The sequence below is a fragment of the Nerophis lumbriciformis genome, linkage group LG10, assembly GCF_033978685.3.
Source record: "Nerophis lumbriciformis linkage group LG10, RoL_Nlum_v2.1, whole genome shotgun sequence".
Lineage (NCBI taxonomy): Eukaryota > Metazoa > Chordata > Actinopteri > Syngnathiformes > Syngnathidae > Nerophis > Nerophis lumbriciformis.
In genome coordinates this window covers 36,088,192-36,107,159 of record NC_084557.2, presented here as the reverse complement: position 1 = coordinate 36,107,159, position 18,968 = coordinate 36,088,192, and the positions used below count along the sequence as shown (strand labels likewise).

Here is an 18,968-nt window from a genome sequence, read left to right as displayed (position 1 = left end):
TGTTCTGTTCTGTTCACAGTAATCACTATTGGTATGTCACACCTGGTTTGTAGGCAGGGAAGACCAGACCATGTGGTGCAATCCATGGGGCAACCAGCTCTTAACTCACACATGACAGCCACCATCATGCCAGCTCCCTGGCCCAACACACCAAACCTTGCCCTTTCCCCTGGGAGATCAGGGTTCAATTCCCAGCATCAACAAACCCTGATGTAGTAGCCTAAAAGTCAGCATTACAGTGTGATTTTTGCATCAGTTAAGGCTTGGCCTCTGACATCAAAGACCGTTGTCTATCAATGAACTTTATGTGCAGCTTCACAACTGGACTAAGCCAGTCAGCAGGGTACAGCAGCCATGGGATGAGGCCGATCATGGAAAAGTATGAGGAGGAGACAAATACATGAGTAAAATTGTCTGTAAAATAAGTGTTTAATATTTTTTAAATTGTCTGTCACTAATCCACACATCACCTCAGTATGCATTAACATGGTCACTCTGCATCAACCAGGCCTTGAACTCACAACTTCAAACTGTATCCCTAGATCACCTGACTTGTAACAAACTTTCAAAAGCCTTTGTCCAGTGAGTCGTATAGCTCACTTAGATGCCCCAGAAAGAGGGGTTATATCCTTGCTGCAGGGACCACCTTGCTAATTCTTTGCTGTGTGTCATTTCCTCCTGAAGAAGGGAGTAATGTAACTAAACTAAATAAACACAATAATAACTGCTGCACAGCGATGGGTTGGGTCTGGGCGATTTTTGGCAAATTAAGGCAATTCTGAGCAACAAACAGGAGAACAGGAAGGCAAGACAGTTGACATTATAATGTTCCTTTTGCACCAGTTCAGGCTAAAATCCACAACAATAGAACCAAAGACTGTGGTCTATCATGCTGAGCTAATTGGCAAGTGACAATTCAACAGTGGCTTCACAAATTGATTAAGCTATTCACTGTTGTGCATGCAGATTTGAAACCACTGTAAATATATCAGTTATCAAGACAAAAGTCTGAAAATACACATATTGCATCTAGACAGAATGGAGATATTGGTAATTTGATTTTTTAATTGATTCAATTTGCTCCATAAGTTAATAACTGATGTTTAATCTATCATGACTCTAAAATGTATATGTTTGCTTCACAAAGACCATCTGGCATTTTCATGAGCTGTCATCACCACCTTTGTCAGGGTTTGAACCCAGGTTCTTTGGCACCAAGAACCAGCTCCTTAATCACTGAGCTATTTCTCAAACGGAATCACTAGCCAGACAGCAGTTGTCAAGGCAGATTTAAAAAATGGTCCTCCCAGTCACAGCTAATCTTTGCTTGAGTGAACAAGATTTGCTGATGAAGATCTTGCTTTCTTATAATTAATGGTTGTGGAAATAAATTGGTAACAGAACATTTCAGTTATAGGACTGCCATTATTTGTATGTCTGATCATAAGGTGTAAGGTAATAGACTAGTATGGTGGACCTGATGACTGAAGGCAGCCAGCTGGTTAGCTCAGTCACTATTGCCAGTGACTTTAGACTGGGTGGCAGTTGTTCAAATCCCAAGATGGGCAATTATGTTACAGTTTGATCAACAGGATCTGGGGAAGAAGAGTTTGCTTTAAAATAAACAAAAAAATTGTATATGAAAAGTATTTGTATCAGTAGTCACAAGGAAATGTATTTTGCACCATTATTGGCAAATGTTATCAGGAAGTATGTCCCTGGTGACACAGGATCTTACCCATGCTTTCAACAATCCCTGAAGAACTCTTTCTTCCAAAAACGGTTCTCTGGATCAAAATAGTTCTTACTGGAACCCTTAGTGTTAGTGAGAACCCTTTTAAAACCAATTATTCAGAAAAGGGTTTTTAAAGGGTTCTCTGGATCAAAATGGTTCTTACTGGAACCATTAGCGTTACCAAGAACCCTTGAAAAACCCTTCTTCGGGAAAGGGGTTTTCAGAAGCAAATGGTTCCAGTTAGAACCTCAGCCCTTGTAGAAGAACCCTTTTGGAACCCTTATTTCTAAGAGTGTACATCAAGCAAGAATGGGAAAGAATTCCACCTGAGAAGCTTCAAAAATGTGTCTTCTCAGTTCCCAAACGTTTACTGAGTGTTGTTAAAAGGAAAGGCCATGTAACACAGTGGTGAACATGCCCTTTCCCAACTACTTTGGCACATGTTGCAGCCATGAAATTCTAAGTTAATTATTATTTGCAAAAAAAAAAAAAAAAAATTATGAGTTTGAACATCAAATATCTTGTCTTTGTAGTGCATTCAATTGAATATGGGTTGAAAAGGATTTGCAAATCATTGTATTCCGTTTATATTTACATCTAACACAATTTTCCAACCCATATGGAAACGGGGTTTGTATATATATATACAGGTAAAAGCCAGTAAATTAGAATATTTTGAAAAACTTGATTTATTTCAGTAATTGCATTCAAAAGGTGTAACTTGTACATTATATTTATTCATTGCACACAGACTGATGCATTCAAATGTTTATTTCATTTAATTTTGATGATTTGAAGTGGCAACAAATGAAAATCCAAAATTCCGTGTGTCACAAAATTAGAATATTACTTAAGGCTAATACAAAAAAGGGATTTTTAGAAATGTTGGCCAACTGAAAAGTATGAAAATGAAAAATATGAGCATGTACAATACTCAATACTTGGTTGGAGCTCCTTTTGCCTCAATTACTGCGTTAATGCGGCGTGGCATGGAGTCGATGAGTTTCTGGCACTGCTCAGGTGTTATGAGAGCCCAGGTTGCTCTGATAGTGGCCTTCAACTCTTCTGCGTTTTTGGGTCTGGCATTCTGCATCTTCCTTTTCACAATACCCCACAGATTTTCTATGGGGCTAAGGTCAGGGGAGTTGGCGGGCCAATTTAGAACAGAAATACCATGGTCCGTAAACCAGGCACGGGTAGATTTTGCGCTGTGTGCAGGCGCCAAGTCCTGTTGGAACTTGAAATCTCCATCTCCATAGAGCAGGTCAGCAGCAGGAAGCATGAAGTGCTCTAAAACTTGCTGGTAGACGGCTGCGTTGACCCTGGATCTCAGGAAACAGAGTGGACCGACACCAGCAGATGACATGGCACCCCAAACCATCACCCAACCATGCAAATTTTGCATTTCCTTTGGAAATCGAGGTCCCAGAGTCTGGAGGAAGACAGGAGAGGCACAGGATCCACGTTGCCTGAAGTCTAGTGTAAAGTTTCCACCATCAGTGATGGTTTGGGGTGCCATGTCATCTGCTGGTGTCGGTCCACTCTGTTTCCTGAGATCTAGGGTCAACGCAGCCGTCTACCAGCAAGTTTTAGAGCACTTCATGCTTCCTGCTGCTGACCTGCTCTATGGAGATGGAGATTTCAAGTTCCAACAGGACTTGGCGCCTGCACACAGCGCAAAATCTACCCGTGCCTGGTTTACGGACCATGGTATTTCTGTTCTAAATTGGCCCGCCAACTCCCCTGACCTTAGCCCCATAGAAAATCTGTGGGGTATTGTGAAAAGGAAGATGCAGAATGCCAGACCCAAAAACGCAGAAGAGTTGAAGGCCACTATCAGAGCAACCTGGGCTCTCATAACACCTGAGCAGTGCCAGAAACTCATCGACTCCATGCCACGCCGCATTAACGCAGTAATTGAGGCAAAAGGAGCTCCAACCAAGTATTGAGTATTGTACATGCTCATATTTTTCATTTTCATACTTTTCAGTTGGCCAACATTTCTAAAAATCCCTTTTTTGTATTAGCCTTAAGTAATATTCTAATTTTGTGACACACGGAATTTTGGATTTTCATTTGTTGCCACTTCAAATCATCAAAATTAAATGAAATAAACATTTGAATGCATCAGTCTGTGTGCAATGAATAAATATAATGTACAAGTTACACCTTTTGAATGCAATTACTGAAATAAATCAAGTTTTTCAAAATATTCTAATTTACTGGCTTTTACCTGTATATATATTCCGAGTGCAATGATGTCACGTTATCGATGGGAAAATGCATTTTTAGACAATATGATTTGCCTGAGCGGCTAGGGGACACCGAGAGTAACAAGCAGTAGAAAACGGATTAGAAAGGACAGATTTAAAAAAATAAATAATACAATTAAAAAATATATATATTTTATTATTTATTTTATTTTTTTCGTAGTTAAAATTTTTGTTTTTTTACTTGGACTTCCCGCGAGCCGTAGTTTGGTATACCCCTGCCTTACTCCCACCCCGCCACCACCAAAGAAAGTGGTACAAATGTACTTTTGTGTTCACATTTCATTGACTAAATTTTCGCTAGGTTAGAATGCGTTCAACTTGGATGATTGGATGAACTGTCTGAGGCTGAATCTTTGATTGAGCGAATCAGCGATCTTGAAACATAAAACCACTTTTAACATAAAACCAGAATTTTACAGTCCCGTAAGTGACGTTTTCTTTATAAAAATCTAGCATAGTTGTATCTTTTATCTGTTATTGGAGACTGTGTTTGTGTTTAGAGCGTATGTTTGAAAATGAGCTTCCCATACTTGAAAGACCAGCAGCCGCCACTGAACAGTAGTTAGCACTGCATTGCATCATTCTGAGAGCTGTTTATAATGTTGGAGGACAACATGTAAAAAGTAAACCCAACAGTACTTTCACACCATTGCAATAAACAGCCACAATAATAAAATCTGCTTTCTAAATAGCTCTCACAGTGTCAATCATAACTGTGAAATATTAACCTTAGAGCGTTTTCAAAAATGTGATTGTGCATACGTACAACAGCCAACAGTCATGTTATGAGTTACTGCGGCATTTTTAGTGTAGTATATCTCAAATACTGTACACGTTGTCCAGAATGATTTGTATTCAACCTTTGACCTGCATCCATCAATCCTATGATTAGATCGCAGTGCACTGCAGTACAACACCTGTTTGCAGAATATAATCATACAAGAATGGGAAAAAAAATATTGTTTTATGATTTGACATTATTTTGCTTGCATAATCAAACTACAGTAATACTAAATACTGGAAAAACTTAATATGTATTCATAATTTGCAGTAATGTACCCACGTTCGAAATAAACTGAAACTATAACTAAGTAACTAAATGTAGTTTCATTGCATCACATAATATAATTACCAGCAACTCTATGGCAGTTTTGATTGTCATTGCTCCTTTGAAAGAGTGGCTATTAAGGGGAAAACGAATAAAACACACATTTACTATTCATATGTCCAATATTTACTGGAGATGACTGTACTCTGGGCTCTCCTATTTCTGGGGCTGAGGTTGCTGAGGTAGTTAAAAAGCTCCTCGGTGGCAAGGCTCCGGGGGTAGATGAGATCTGCCCGGAGTTCCTTAAGGCTCTTGATGCTGTGGGGCTGTCTTGGTTGACAAGACTCTGCAGCATCGCGTGGACATCGGGGGCGGTACCACTGGATTGGCAGACCGGGGTGGTGGTTCCTCTCTTTAAGAAGGGGAACCGGAGGGTGTGTTCTAACTATCGTGGGATCACACTCCTCAGCCTTCCCGGTAAGGTCTATTCAGGTGTACTGGAGAGGAGGCTATGCCGGATAGTCGAACCTCGGATTCAGGAGGAACAGTGTGGTTTTCGTCCTGGTCGTGGAACTGTGGACCAGCTCTATACTCTCGGCAGGGTCCTTGAGGGTGCATGGGAGTTTGCCCAACCAGTCTACATGTGTTTTGTGGACTTGGAGAAGGCATTCGACCGTGTCCCTCGGGAAGTCCTGTGGGGAGTGCTCAGAGAGTATGGGGTATCGGACTGTCTGATTGTGGCAGTCCGCTCCCTGTATGATCAGTGCCAGAGCTTGGTCCGCATTGCCGGTAGTAAGTCGGACACGTTTCCAGTGAGGGTTGGACTCCGCCAAGGCTGCCCTTTGTCACCGATTCTGTTCATAACTTTTATGGACAGAATTTCTAGGCGCAGTCAAGGCGTTGAGGGGATCTGGTTTGGTGGCTGCAGGATTAGGTCTCTGCTTTTTGCAGATGATGTGGTCCTGATGGCTTCATCTGGCCAGGATCTTCAGCTCTCACTGGATCGGTTCGCAGCTGAGTGTGAAGCGACTGGGATGAGAATCAGCACCTCCAAGTCCGAGTCCATGGTTCTCGCCCGGAAAAGGGTGGAGTGCCATCTCCGGGTTGGGGAGGAGATCTTGCCCCAAGTGGAGGAGTTCAAGTACCTCGGAGTCTTGTTCACGAGTGAGGGAAGAGTGGATCGCGAGATCGACAGGCGGATCGGTGCGGCGTCTTCAGTAATGCGGACGCTGTATCGGTCTGTTGTGGTGAAGAAGGAGCTGAGCCGGAAGGCAAAGCTCTCAATTTACCGGTGGATCTACGTTCCCATTCTCACCTATGGTTATGAGCTTTGGGTTATGACCGAAAGGACAAGATCACGGGTACAAGCGGCCGAAATGAGTTTCCTCCGCCGGGTAGCGGGGCTCTCCCTTAGAGATAGGGTGAGAAGCTCTGCCATCCGGGAGGAGCTCAAAGTAAAGCCGCTGCTCCTCCACATCGAGAGGAGCCAGATGAGTTGGTTCGGGCATCTGGTCAGGATGCCACCCGAACTCCTACCGGTGCACGTCCGACCGGTAGGAGGCCGCGGGGAAGACCCAGGACACGTTGGGAAGACTATGTCTCCCGGCTGGCCTGGGAACGCCTCGGGGTCCCCCGGGAGGAGCTGGATGAAGTGGCTGGGGAGAGGGAAGTCTGGGCTTCCCTGCTTAGACTGCTGCCCCCGCGACCCGACCTCGGATAAGCGGAAGAAGATGGATGGATGGATGGATGGATGGACTGTACTCTAGCATGAGGATGATAATGATGAAATGAGTTTATTTCGGTCATATAATCAACCATTCCGTGTGATCAATTTATCAGCACAGATTATACATATTAACAATCATACACATACACACACAAAAAGAAATAGAATGACCGAAAAAGGAATAGGCTTGAAGCCAAGGCTTATATTTGCCTGTCCTATACATTCAGTGAAAATTAGATGGCCTGGAACATCAACGTTCAAAAAATCAATGCGATGAAAGTAATTGTTGCTATATTTTATAATTTTCTATTATTTCACCTTTCAAGGCTTTCTTAAACCTTAACATGTCTTCAACTCATCACTGAGCTTGTTCCACCATTTAACTCCTAAAAACTGGGGATAGGTTGATTAGCAACACTAAATTGGCCCTAGTGTGTGAATGTTGTCTGTCTATCTGTATTGGCCCTGTGATGAGGTGGTGACTTGTCCAGGGTGTACGCCGCCTTCAGCCCGTGGGCAGCTGAGATAGGCTCCAGCACTCCCAGCGCCCCCTTAAAGGGACAAGCGGTAGAAAATGGATGGATGGATGGATGGATGGATGGAACTGAAATACATTTGTATTTTATATTCCTTCTTACTTTACATATTTCAAAAATCAATATCCCTGTAAATTATTATGTTCTCCTCTTAATTTAAATAACCTAAGAATACAAGCTGGAAGGCTGTTGTTCTTTACTCGAAACACAATTCCCTTTGTTTTTAAAAACACAATATCTGAACATTTTAACACATTAGAACTTATAAATAATGGATTGGTAGGTTCATAGTAGCACGCTTTGTGTATTATTCTAATTACCCTTTTTTGAAGTTTAATTATTGGGTCTATGTTTGTTTTATAAACATTTCTCCAAACTTCAAAACAATATGTTAAATATGGAAAAATAAAAGAATATAACATATGGAGATAGATGGATAAGATAAATAGATAGATAGATAGATAGATAGATGGATAGATAGATAGATAGATAGATAGATAGATAGATAGATAGATAGATAGATAGATAGATAGATAGATAGATAGATAGATAGATAGATAGATAGATAGATGGATAGATAGATAGTACTTTATTGATTCCTTCAGGAAAATTTAAATTCTAGCAGACATTTCTTATTCAGCATGTGTCTTACCTTATAAATAATCTATTAGCATCTATTATTGTTTCTAATATTTTGTCAATGTGAGAGTTTGGGTAATACAATAAGGCCTATGGAGAAAAACAAAAACAAAACGCTCTAAATGTGAAGTGCACACTTTATACCAGTAGAGGTCAGTACTGGGTCGTGCAGTCTGTGTGAATGATCGCGATTGGTGCAATAGGCGAAAGTTTATGGGATATGGGAAATATTTCGTTTTGGGTTTTTTTACTAAATAAAAATAAAGATATAATGTAGTAGTATACGTAAAAACGCTTGAGTCGCTTCTCGTACTCGCTTTGGATTTGCTTTGTTCGTCGTGTCTGACTTTTGCCTTTGTTTTCAAGTGACCGTACCGTGGCTCTAAAGGGTAAAAACTCAAGGTAAATGTTTTGACTTTTAATCTAGTTTTAAAATGTGTCTACCTACTGTTGTAAAATGTGTGCACCTACTGTTGTAAAGTGCCAAACATTACTTTGGATCTGTCCCATTGCTGACACCTGAAAAGAAAAACACAAACAACAACAAAACAATATATCAAATTCCACCCGTGGCGTCACTTTATACGAGACACTCAAATCTTCCAATGCTCAGCGAGGTGTTCAAGCAGTGGTCCCCAAACTACGGCCCGCGTGTCGGACACGACCCGCCAGCGTCCAAAGCCCGGCCCGCGAAGTCCCAAGTAAAAAAATAATAATAATTAAAAAAATATATATGTATATATATAAATATATATATATATATATATATTTTATTTTTTATTTTTTTTATTATTATTATTTTAAATCTGTCCTTTCTAGTTCATTTTCTACTGTTTGTTACTCTCGGTGTCTCCGAGAGTAACAAATCTTATTGTTTAAAAATACATTTTCCCATCGCGCTAGCAGCGCAGTGTCGGGCGAGCACGCGACAAGTGCGCGCTCTTTCAATCAATTAGTGCGCAAGGAATATATATATATATATATATATATATATATATATATATATATATATATATATATATATATATATATATATATATATATATATATATATATATATATATATACATATATATATATATATGTATATATATATATATATATATATATATGTATATATATTAACGAGTTAAAAAGTTTGGGGGCCCCTGTGTTAAAGCATGTGCTGTATATGTAAAGTTGGGGTGTTTATTAAGTGTGCTGAAATTGCAGTGCCACAGCTTCATTGTAAGTGTGTGTGTGAGTGGAAAGAAACCATGTTTACAAGTCTGTTACAGACTTGAATGTACAAACACCAGCATCAACATTAGTTATAAAAGTCTCTAATATGCTGGTTCAAATTAATGTAATATTTTTGTAAAGCCTCAACAAAATTGGTTCAAAGTAGGGATGTCCGATAATGGCCTTTTGCCGATATCCGATATTCCGATATTGTCCAACTCTTTAATTACCGATACTGATATCAACCGATACCGATATCAACCGATATATACAGTCGTGGAATTAACACATTATTATGCCTAATTTGGACAACCAGGTATGGTGAAGATAAGGTACTTTTAAAAAAAATTAATAAAATAAAATAAGAAATAAATTAAAAACATTTTCTTGAATAAAAAAAGAAAGTAAAACAATATAAAAACAGTTACATAGAAACTAGTAATTAATGAAAATGAGTAAAATTAACTGTTAAAGGTTAGTACTATTAGTGGACCAGCAGCACGCACAATCATGTGTGCTTACGGACTGTATCCCTTGCAGACTGTATTGATATATATTGATATATAATGCCATCCATCCATCCATCTTCTTCCACTTATCCGAGGTCGGGTCGCGGGGGCAGCAGCCTAAGCAGGGAAGCCCAGACTTCCCTCTCCCCAGCCACTTCGTCCAGCTCTTCCTGTGGGACCCCGAGGCGTTCCCAGGCCAGCCGGGAGACATAGTCTTCCCAACGTGTCCTGGGTCTTCCCCGCGGCCTCCTACCGGTCGGACGTGCCCTAAACACCTGCCTAGGGAGGCGTTCGGGTGGCATCCTGACCAGATGCCCGAACCACCTCATCTGGCTCCTCTCGATGTGGAGGAGCAGCGGCTTTACTTTGAGCTCCTCCCGGATGACAGAGCTTCTCACCCTATCTCTAAGGGAGAGCCCCGCCACCCGGCAGAGGAAACTCATTTCGGCCGCTTGTACCCGTGATCTTGTCCTTTCGGTCATAACCCAAAGCTCATGACCATAGGTGAGGATGGGAACGTAGATCGACCGGTAAATTGAGAGCTTTGCCTTCCGGCTCAGCTCCTTCTTCACCACAACGGATCGATACAGCGTCCGCATTACTGAAGACGCCGCACCGATCCGCCTGTCGATCTCACGATCCACTCTTCCCTCACTCGTGAACAAGACTCTGAGGTACTTGAACTCCTCCACTTGGGGCAAGATCTCCTCCCCAACCCGGAGATGGCACTCCACCCTTTTCCGGGCGAGAACCATGGACTCGGACTTGGAGGTGCTGATTCTCATCCCAGTCGCTTCACACTCGGCTGCGAACCGATCCAGTGAGAGCTGAAGATCCTGGCCAGATGAAGCCATCAGGACCACATCATCTGCAAAAAGCAGAGACCTAATCCTCTGCAGCCACCAAACCAGATCCCCTCAACGCCTTGACTGCGCCTAGAAATTCTGTCCATAAAAGTTATGAACAGAATGGGTGACAAAGGGCAGCCTTGGCGGAGTCCAACCCTCACTGGAAACGTGTCCGACTTACTGCCGGCAATGCGGACCAAGCTCTGGCACTGAGCATACAGGGAGCGGACTGCCACAATCAGACAGTCCGATACCCCATACTCTCTGAGCACTCCCCACAGGACTTCCCGAGGGACACGGTCGAATGCCTTCTCCAAGTCCACAAAACACATGTAGACTGGTTGGGCAAACTCCCATGCACCCTCAAGGACCCTGCCGAGAGTATAGAGCTGGTCCACAGTTCCACGACCAGGACGAAAAACCAAACTGTTCCTCCTGAATCCGAGGTTCGACTATCCGGCGTAGCCTCCTCTCCAGTACACCTGAATAGACCTTACCGGGAAGGCTGAGGAGTGTGATCCCACGATAGTTAGAACACACCCTCCGGTTCCCCTTCTTAAAGAGAGGAACCACCAACCCGGTCTGCCAATCCAGAGGTACCGCCCCCGATGTCCACGCGATGCTGCAGAGTCTTGTCAACCAAGACAGCCCCACAGCATCCAGAGCCTTAAGGAACTCCGGGCGGATCTCATCTACCCCTGGGGCCTTGCCACCGAGGAGCTTTTTAACTACCTCAGCAACCTCAGCCCCAGAAATCGGAGAGCCCACCACAGACTCCCCAGGCACTGCTTCCTCATAGGAAGACGTGTTGGTGGGATTGAGGAGGTCTTCGAAGTATTCCCTCCACCGATCCACAACATCTGCAGTCGAGGTCAGCAGAACACCATCCTCACCATACACGGTGTTGATAGTGCACTGCTTCCCCCTCCTGAGGCGGCGGATGGTGGTCCAGAATTGCTTCGAAGCCGTCCGGAAGTCGTTTTCCATGGTTTCCCCGAACTCCTCCCATGTCCGAGTTTTTGCCTCTGTGACCGCTGAAGCCGCACACCGCTTGGCCTGTCGGTACCTGTCCGCTGCCTCAGGAGTCCTATGAGCCAAAAGAACCCGATAGGACTCCTTCTTCAGCTTGACGGCATCCCTCACCGCCGGTGTCCACCAACGGGTTCTAGGATTACCGCCACGACAAGCACCAACTACCTTGCGGCCACAGCTCCAATCAGCCGCCTCGACAATAGAGGCGCGGAACATGGTCCATTCAGACTCAATGTCCAGCACCTCCCTCGTGACATGTTCAAAGTTCTTCCGGAGGTGGGAATTGAAACTCTCTCTGACAGGAGACTCTGCCAGACGTTCCCAGCAAACCCTCACAATGCGTTTGGGCCTGCCAGGTCTGTCCGGCATCCTCCCCCACCATCGCAGCCAACTCACCACCAGGTGGTGATCGGTAGAAAGCTCCGCCCCTCTCTTCACCCGAGTGTCCAAAACATGAGGCCGCAAATCCGATGACACAACTACAAAGTCGATCATGGAACTGCGGCCTAGGGTGTCCTGGTGCCAAGTGCACATATGGACACCCTTATGCTTGAACATGGTGTTCGTTATGGACAATCTGTGACGGGCACAAAAGTCCAATAACAAAACACCGCTCGGGTTCAGATCCGGGCAGCCATTCTTCCCAATCACGCCTCTCCAGGTTTCACTGTCGTTGCCAACATGAGCATTGAAGTCCCCCAGTAGAACGAGGGAATCACCCGGGGGAGCACTCTCAAGTACTCCCTCGAGTGAATCCAAAAAGGGTGGGTACTCTGAGCTGCGGTTTGGCGCGTAAGCGCAAACCACAGTCAGGACCCGTTCCCCCACCCGAAGGCGGAGGGAAGCTACCCTCTCGTCCACCGGGTTGAACTCCAACGTACAGGCTCTGAGCCGGGGGGAAACAAGAATTGCCACCCCAGCCCGTCGCCTCTCACTGCCGGCAACGCCAGAGTGGAAGAGAGTCCAGCCCCTCTCGAGAGATTTGGTTCCAGAGCCCTTGCTGTGCGTCGAAGTGAGTCCGACTATATCTAGCCGGAACTTCTCCACCTCGCGCACTAGCTCAGGCTCCTTCCCCCCCAGCGAGGTGACGTTCCACGTCCCAAGAGCTAGCTTCTGTAGCCGAGGATCGGACCGCCAAGTGCCCTGCCTTCGGCTGCCGCCCAGCTCACATCGCACCCGACCTCTATGACCCCTGCTATGGGTGGTGAGCCCATTGGAGGGGGGACCCACGTTGCCTCTTCGGGCTGTGCCCGGCCGGGCCCCATGGGGACAGGCCCGGCCACCAGGCGCTCGCCATCGTGCCCCACCTCCGGGCCTGGCTCCAGAGGGGGGCCCCGGTGACCCGCGTCCGGGCGAGGGAAATCTGGGTCCTTGGTTTTTATATTTCATGGAGGTCTTTGAGATATATAATGTAGGAACCAGAATATTAATAACAGAAAGAAACAACCCTTTTGTGTGAATGAGTGTGAATGAGTGTAAATGGGGGAGGGAACTTTTTTGGGTTGGTGCACTAATTGTAAGTGTATCTTGTGTTTTTTATGTTGATTTAATAAAAAAAAAAATAATAATAATAAAAACCCGATACCGATAATAAAAAAAAACGATACCGATAATTTCTGATATTACATTTTAACGCATTTATCGGCCGATAATATCTCTAGTTCAAAGCACTTTCCACAGAGCGATGTATTACATTATTTGGCGGTACGACCACACACACCAACCAAAATTGTAAACATACTGGTAAATAAATACCTTCCTGAAAGTTTTATCATTTAAAGTTTTCTACAATTAACATAAAACTGTTTATTTCCCTTTTCAGTGATGCACAATTTGGAACACACATCTGTGTGATGATGAGCAGCACAATTGAATACTATTTATAAAATAATTCAAATGGCTTATTTTGCTTATGCTGTCTGTTTTTTAGGGTTTTTTTAAAACTAGAGTCATATCAATAACAGCTTGGCACCTCTTTATTAGGCTGGTCACAAACTGTATAAAGGACGACACAAACAGCCCAACCAAGATTATGCCATACTGTAAGTGATCAGTTGTACTGAAATCAGAATTGTTGACTCCCAAATTCTGGACTTAGTAAATAAACAATGAACCAACAAACACTATTTACATCTGGGAGGATGGAGTTCAGACCCTGATTATGGATCCAAGGTTTCAGTATCCAACCTTAATGTCTCTCTGCTTTGAGATTGTCTTTAATCATGACAAAGAAAAGTTGTTACTAATAACGTTCTCCCATCTTCTCTACCCTCTAATGTCCTTTTCATGTTCAGAAGCCAATTAGTTTTCGGCATTTAACATTTGGCACAATTTTTATGAACACAACTTTAAAACCCATGAGCAAGCTTGAGATTGACTATACATACACATTCGCTATTATGTTCCAAAAGCGACATAAGTCAGCAATCTTTTTTTTTTTTTTTACTTTCAGCGCTGGAAATCTTTAAACATCTTAAAATTAATACATTTTTAAAAAAAGGTTCATTATTTTTTATGGCCTTTTTGTCAAAAACCTTCTTCTTTTAATAATGCAAAATATGTAATCTTTTTAAAGATAAATTGCAGAAAGGAATATTTGAGGTTGGATTTTTACAACCTTGAAAATGTCAATAATTCATGGCAACATTGATTTTGATACAGTATGCCAGTTGTTGTTTTTGTTGCTGTTTTAAGTTGTATTTTGAAGATGCATACAGTTACGATATGATACATCACATATTTTGGTTGTTTGACGTCTTCATTTCCATTTTTTCATTACATGTTCAAAAAGGAGTAGGAAGAAGCAGAGCTATTCTTTTTCCACTTCATAACAATTACCTACACTTTTATTCTTTTCCTGTACCCAATTTTTAATACAATTGAAATCAGTGAACAATAATTACAACTGATAAATAAATAAATAAATAGTTAAGTAAATCGTGATTCACATAATGAGATGAATAAGATTGTCACATTTTCAATAAGGTTCAAAATGTTTGTCAGGATTCTTCTTCTTTGTACTTTGTAAACACTTTGAGTTTGAACCGTTTCTTGAACTGGATCATTATTACTTTCTTTGACTTCTTTGCTTAATCCATTCCATAATTTAATTCCACATATTGATGAACTAAAGTTGTGAGTGTTGTATATGCATACAACATTTTTCTCTCAGACTATATTTCTCCTCTTTTGTTGAGAGGAATTGTTTTACATTCTTGGTTAGCCGGTTAGTTTGCTTTGTACATCATTTTAGCTGTTTGCAAATGCACCAAGTCGTTGAATTCCAATATTTTAGATTAAATATATAAAGGGTTTGAATGTTCTCTATATCTAACATTATGTATTATTCTAAGTGATCTGTTTTTGTAACACGGTTAATGAATGAAGTGTACTTTTGTAGTTATTTCATACAATAACTCAGATATGGTAACACTGGCGAGCAGTAGAGAAAATTAAGTGATTTCTAGTCCATAGCATATTTTTGTTTATTCATTATTGACACATTTCTTGCCACCTTATGTAGTGTATTTTTATGAGATTTCCAGTTCATTTTACCATATGTCATTCATTCAAAAATTGTGTTTCTTTCACTCTTTCAATGTCTACTCTGTCTATTTGTATTTGTGTTTTACTTTCTCTTCTTTTACCGAATAGTATTATTTTAGTTATACTGTAGTTTAAGGATAGTCTGTTTTTGTTATACCATCTCTTTAATTTGTCATTTTTATCTGTTATTATTTGTATAATCTTCTGTCTTCTCTGCTAAACAAAATGCAGTCCTGTCAATTGCAAATAATATTAACTTGAAGTCCTTTATAACTTTACAAATGTTGTTTATATAGAGATTGAACAATTTTTGCACCAGTATTAATCCCTGTGGTACGCCGCAAGATACTGTATGTTACTGTGAGGAAGTTGCACCTTTAGAATATTATGATTACTTGTGTGAAATGTTTTTGTTACATTCATAAAAACTGCAGCTGCACGCTGTTTACCATCTACTGCATTGGTAATCCCTTCTGTAATTTAGATTAATGCAATCGATGTTGAAATGTTGGCTTTGTATTCGTATTGGTTCTCTGGGAATGTTAAACTTTTATTTAGGAAACAATTTTTCAGTAATTTGATAAAATTGTGGAAGTAAAGAAACAGGTACGTAATTTCTAAACCGGTGTTTTGTCTCCAATCTTATAAATCATGACAACTTTTGCCAGTTTCATTTTGTTTGGGAGTTTGAAGTAACAGGTGGCTGATATAGGTTAAAGGTTCTGAATCTCTTCAATAAGCATTTTTATCATTCTCATATCAATTCCGTTACAATCAGATGAGGTATCTATTAACATTCATTCACAATTTTGATTATTTCTTCTTCTGTCACATCAGTGAGTAACATTAGGTCAGTATTTCTGTCTATGATGTCATTTAAGTCCTCAACTGATCCGTGATCTGGAATCGTTTCGTTCAGATTTGGTCCAATATTTACAAAGTAGTTATTGAAGCTTTCAACTGTTTCATTCATATTGTAATTTTTTAAGTTTTCGTCAAAGACATATTCTTAATACCATTTTTAATAATGCTATTTAGGATGCCTCATGTACAGTAGCTCTCGCGTTATGTTTGTTCCTGTCTAATAAATGACTGTAATTGTCACAATCGGCTGAGCCGGAGTAGAACCGTGAAGCAGAGTAGAAAAACAAATAAGCATAAAACAAAAACGGCACTCAAAAAGGAGTGAGGAAAAAATAAAAGGATGCACACTTAAAGTGTGCGGAACACAAATAGCACACAGCAGGTGGGGCAAAGTTACAATTGACACTACACCACAACGCTGGCACTGAGCCACAGGGAACGAGAAGAGTGAGTGGAGCCAAAGCAGTGGAGGTGTACATGACTGGAAGGGTGAAACATCAGGAAATCTACTGGCGCTGAGTGAAGGGACTTAAGGGCTTAAGTAGTATCAGGTGTGCGCACCGGGGGCTACACCCTGTGACCCAGAAACCAGGCAATGCAACAAAACGAAGATGGGCGGCAGAAGAGCTGCCAGATCATGACAGTGCCCACTACCCACCCCTCTTCTACAGGACTGTCTCAGAAAATTAGAATATTGTGATAAAGTCCTTTATTTTCTGTAATGCAATTAAAAAAACTAAAAATGTCATACATTCTGGATTCATTACACATCAACTGAAATATTGCAAGCCTTTTATTATTTTAATATTGCTGATTATGGCATACAGCTTAAGAAAACTCAAAAATCGTATCTCAAAAAATTTGAATACCGTATTTCCTCAGACCAAGTAAAAAAAAAAGATTTCTAACGGCAAAACAAAATCAAACATTTGAAAATGTCAATTAATGCACTCAGTACTTGGTTGGGAATCCTTTTGCATGTATTACTGCATCAATGCGGCGTGGCATGGAGGCAATCAGCCTGTGGCATTGCTGAGGTGTTATGGATGCCCAGGATGCTTCAATAGCGCCCTTTAGCTCATTTGCATTATTGGGTCTGGTGTCTTTCAGCTTCTTCTTCACAATACCCCACACATTCTCTATGGGGTTCAGGTCAGGGGAGTTGGCAGGCCAATCGAGGACAGTAATGCCATGGTCAGTACACCAGTTACTGGTGGTTTTGGCACTGTGGGCAGGTGCCAGATCATGCTGGAAAATGATATCATCATCTCCATAGAGCTTTTCAACAGATGGAAGCATGTAGTGCTCTAAAATCTCTTGGTACACAGCTGCATTGACTCTGGACTTGATGAAACACAGTGGACCAACACCAGCAGCTAACATGGCTCCCCAAACCACTGCTGACTGTGGAACTTCACACTGGATTTCAAGCAACTTGGATTTTGCTTCTCTCCAGCCTTCCTCCAGACTCTAGCGCCTTGACTTCCAAATTAAATACAAAACTTGCTTTCGTCTGAAAACAGGACTCTGGACCACTCTGCTACTGTCCAGTGCTTCTTTTCCATAGCCCAAGTCAGATGCTTCTAGAGATTTTAGAGCACTACATGTTTCCATCTGTTGAAAAGCTCTATGGAGATGATGATTTCATTTTCCAGCATGATCTGGCACCTGCCCAAAGTGCCAAAACCACCAGAAACTGGTGTACTGACCATGGCATTACTGTCCTCAATTGGCCTGCCAACTCCCCTGACCTGAACCCCATAGAAAATGTGTGGGGTATTGTGAAGAAGAAGCTGAAAGACACCAGACCCAATAATGCAAATGAGCTAAATGCCGCTATTGAAGCATCCCGGGCATCCATAACACCTAAACAATGCCACAGGCTGATTGCCTCCATGCCACGCCGCATTGATGCAGTAATCCGTGCAAAAGGATTCCCAACCAAGTACTGACTGCATTAATTGACATTTTCAAATGTTTGATTTTGTTTTGCTGTTAGAAATCTTTTTTTTTTACTTGGTCTGAGGAAATATAATTTTTTGAGATTGTGGCCATGATTGTAAACAATGTGCGGCTGTGAGGAGCTCCACAACATGTGACGTCACGCTACTCGTCTGCTACTTCCGGTACAGGCAAGGCTTTTTTATCAGCGACCAAAAGTTGCAAACTTTATCGTCGATGTTCTCGACTAAATCCTTTCAGCAAAAATATGGCAATATCGCGAAATGATCAAGTATGACACATAGAATGGACCTGCTATCCCCGTTTAAATAAGAAAATCGCATTTCAGTAGGCCTTTAAGCTGTATGCCATAATCAGCAATATTAAAATAATAAAAGGCTTGCAATATTTAAGTTGATGTGTAATGAATCCAGAATGTATGACATTTTTGTTTTTTAATTGCATTACAGAAAATAAAGGACTTTATCACAATATTCAAATTTTCTGAGACAGTCCTGTATATGGCGACCCTCGGCAGCGTACCTGGTTTCTCAGGATGGAGAGAGTGGAAGTCACACAGAAGGGATGGATCGGGGATACATGAGCTGGAGACCCATGAGCGTTCTTCAGGACGTTAGCCCTCCAGTCGACCAGATACTGAACAACCCTGCCCCACCTCCTGGAGTTTAAGATTGCCTTCACAGTGTATGCTGGGTGACCATAAATTATGTGCGGAGAAAGAGTAGGTGTTGATGGAGGGCACAGAGGACTGGTGGAGGCCGGCTTGAGATTGGAGATGTGGACCATCGGATGCCGCTTGATGGATGGAGGCAGCTGGAGTTCGACAGCCGCAGGGCTGATGATACTGGTGATCTTGAGGGGCCCCACGATCCTGGGAGAAAGCTTCTTGGAGAAGCCAGCCAACAGTAAGTCCAGAGACGACAGCCATACCTCTTGTCCAGGTTGATAATTGGGTGATGGAATCCTGTGGCGGTCTGCCAGCCTGCGGTTCCGGGCACAAAGCCACTTTCGTATCCCGCCACACCCTCG

The 18,968-nt window shown here is 42.1% G+C and overlaps 1 protein-coding gene across 1 annotated transcript in view; it reads left to right on the top strand.

The window, feature by feature from the left end:
• The first annotated feature begins 8,325 nt into the window (after positions 1 to 8,325).
• cyp19a1b (cytochrome P450, family 19, subfamily A, polypeptide 1b) overlaps positions 8,326 to 18,968 on the top strand; it is a 35,028-nt gene continuing 24,385 nt past the window's right edge. Inside the window, exon 1 of the mRNA XM_061969695.2 lies at positions 8,326 to 8,359. The gene's annotated coding sequence lies outside the window, so the exon portion shown is untranslated. The remainder of the gene's footprint in view (positions 8,360 to 18,968) is intronic.